At 35.3% G+C, this 3,403-nt stretch overlaps 1 protein-coding gene across 1 annotated transcript in view; it reads left to right on the plus strand.

Moving 5' to 3' along the window:
- The window catches only part of LOC139983340 (alpha-2,8-sialyltransferase 8B-like), a 217,621-nt gene that overhangs the window by 117,188 nt on the left and 97,030 nt on the right, over positions 1–3,403 (plus strand). The gene's annotated exons all lie outside the window — the stretch shown is intronic.

A 3,403-nucleotide genomic window follows, 5' to 3' on the forward strand; every position in this document is an offset into this window, starting at 1 on the left:
ACTAGCCTAATTTGGTATCTTCACCATAACGAGGGACTATACTACTGTAATTAGCTACTCCGAGTATTACTACTAGCACTTAGTAGTGATATTGCATGCTTGTTCCCGTGTCTAACTTTAGAACATACAGATCGTACGATAAACTTTGCCGACACCAAAGTGAAACTACTGTAATGTGCATAGAGATTGCCTGAATCTGTCAGTATATCGCGTAATTGGTACAAATATATTTGGAAACGCGACTGCTTTCATTGGAAGAAGATTGAGGTTACCTCGATTGAGCCTCAAGTTCTGCCATTATCATGCACAAGCTAAGTGCGTCAACAAATGGCTTTCTTAGAATTAAAAACGAACATAGTGATCGTATCCTCTCTCCGGCACTAGTCATTACTGATGTTGTCAAACGTTCAATGCGCTGTGAAAACACTAAACAGAAACGCCTTTTCCAGCGGGCACTGAAAGTCTAGTCAAGGTTGACATGACGTTCCTATTTTTGAATTCATGTGTCTATTTTCACCAAATGCAGCAAAAGCAACAGGCATGGTTTTGTTTGCAAATGAGCGTAGAAACACCGAGAGCGGTTTGTTTTCTTCCTAATCAGTTTGTTCTATCACTTTTTACGTATAAGGGTGTAAGAACCACGTTGAATTCGGCACAGACTGTGAGAAAGACTTGGTTAATGATTTTGGCCAACTTTTGATTTTACTCCCGCACCCACTTTTCCACAAACAGCACACGCTTGGCGGCACGTCCCAGTGTAGACATTTCTGTATAGGCCAAATCAGCATTACAACTTGTCTTAATATCGCTCGCTTCTAGGCCTTTTGGATAAGATCATTCACAGTCATAGTTTCGATGCAACGGGACTGGGGTTGAGAGCGGATCAGTCGTTCTGTAGTTTGCTTTTCGTGCCCAGGTTCTTTCCTGGATGACTTTTCTTTAAAAAAGTATTGGTTTTAGGTGCACTCCATGCAGCTTTTGCCACACATTCACTGATCATGCAACCAATGTGGTATAACTTGAACTGCATCTCCGTCACTGACGTGACCATCAAGAAATCTCCAACGATCAAGGGCTCACGTTAGTGTATACGTAACGTTAAGGTCCATACGTTAGTATATATATATATATATATATATATATATATATATATATATATATATATATATATATATATAGAGTAGGTTGGCGTCTATCTTGGCGCAGAGTGCTCTATGTCCATTGGACAGAGCGGAATATATGTTGGAGTTGTCTGAAGATCGCTACAAAGCGTGAAACTCCGAGTTACAACTACTAGTGTTCCACTAGTCTCATCTAGTATCAACATATATATATATATATATATATATATATATATATATATATATACGTTGTTGAATGCTCCATATTAGTGTTAGAACGATTCTATTCAAATTATACTTGAACGTGCCGCACCAAAATAAATTGCTCCAGTTGACTAACACACTAAACTGATCACTTTCCATGGCCGCTAGAGCATAGCTAGAAGTTTTCAACTGACATACCCTACCCACCATATGATAGCTGACAGCTTGGAATGTCACAGCACGTTCATGAACTAGTTTTGGCCACTTATTTCTTGTTTGAACGACATAACCTGCTTACATATACAGTTATTCCACGATATGCAGATAAAGATTTATTTGGCAGTATAGAGCCAGATATAACTGGATTATCTGGATTTTCTATATATCAAACCGATAAAGTTGTATCTGGCCCAGATATGGATGGCAAAAAATTTAGCCAGATAAAAAATTTAATGGGCCATATAAAAGTTTATCTGGATTTCTTTATATCAACCAGATAAAGTTTTATCTGGCCCAGATATATGGAAGCCATAAACTCCAACCACATCAAATTTTATATGGGCCATAGAAAAGTGTATCTGGATTTTCTTTATATCAACCAAATAAATTTTTATCTGGCCCAGATATGGATGTAATAAAATTTAACCAGATCAAATTTATATGGGCCGTATAAAACTTTATTTTATATCAAGTTATATCTGCCCAATTTTTTATCTGGCCAGATATAAATTCCAGATCTGGAGCAGATCTGGCCCAGATTGAAATTCCAGATCTGGGCCAGATCTGGGACCGGAATCTTCTCATTTCACCTAAGATTTTCTAAAAATCACCTTCTTATTGCAATCCTCCATATTTTTAGACCATCAGTAGATTTTGCAACAAAAAAACAAAAACGATTGTTTTTGTTTTTTGTTGCGAAATAAAGTTACCTATTGTATTGTATCGATTTTAAGATCGATACAATACAATAGGTAACTTTATTACTATTTTCTGACAATGGTTAACCTCTAAGGCGTATACGTTCACTGATTGTGGTGTGATACATATATATATATATATGTATATATATATATAAATAAATACATATATATATAATATATATATATATATATATATATATATATATTTATAGCTAAATGTATAATTTGGTCGACATTCCATGGTAAAAATTGAGCTATTTCGTGGACTTCTACACGTCGACAATTTGGTGTCCACGTATTGTTTGAGCAATATTTTGCGACCGCTCATAGGTACCTATCACACAATGGAATACTTTTGCGGTGAGCGCCATTAATTTTGTGTCTAACTCCCGTCTGTTTAACATGTGGTCTTCAACAATTAACCACGTTGAATGACGTATAAGTTAGTGATTTCAAATTGGGTCATTAAGACGACTTCATGTTTTACGTATTTTACGGAAAAAATTCATAGGTATATCTTCATTTCAAAGCTGTCAATAATTGTATTTTAAGACTAGTCTTATCATACGCTAGTGAAACAATTGACACAAACACTAATAAAACTTAATGCAACACATATATGTTAATGTTAGTCCTTACTCTTGACATGAGTGAGGCATTATTTCTACTGGGGGTTATCTCCACAACCATATAAAGGACAGGCTGTAATACATAACTTCCAATGCACATTTTAATGTAAAGTGATCACATACATCCCCAAATGTGTTATCAAGTTTCTAACTCACTATATATGTCCATTTATAAATTTGCAACATTCCGTTTGACGAATGCCGATGTTGTCTTTCTAACAAATTTGAAACTATTAAATGCACTTTCAGCACATCATTTGTGGTGAGGTGATTTAATTTCGTGTAGTCCAACAGAATGTATTCAATCAAAGGATTAACCTTAATGTCAAGATCTTGGTACTTAGAATAATCCTAAGTCAAATCTCAACCACAACTTTTCCATTAGTTTTATGAAGATATAACTTTTCCCACTCAAAATGAGGGTTTTAAGTAGACTATACTGTCCCTTAGAAATGACTGAATGTAGACATATACAAAGACCCCCTATCATACACAATTTATATAAAAACACTAAGTGGACACCAATCAA

The sequence above is a fragment of the Apostichopus japonicus genome, chromosome 16 (assembly GCF_037975245.1).
Source record: "Apostichopus japonicus isolate 1M-3 chromosome 16, ASM3797524v1, whole genome shotgun sequence".
Classification (NCBI taxonomy): domain Eukaryota; kingdom Metazoa; phylum Echinodermata; class Holothuroidea; order Aspidochirotida; family Stichopodidae; genus Apostichopus; species Apostichopus japonicus.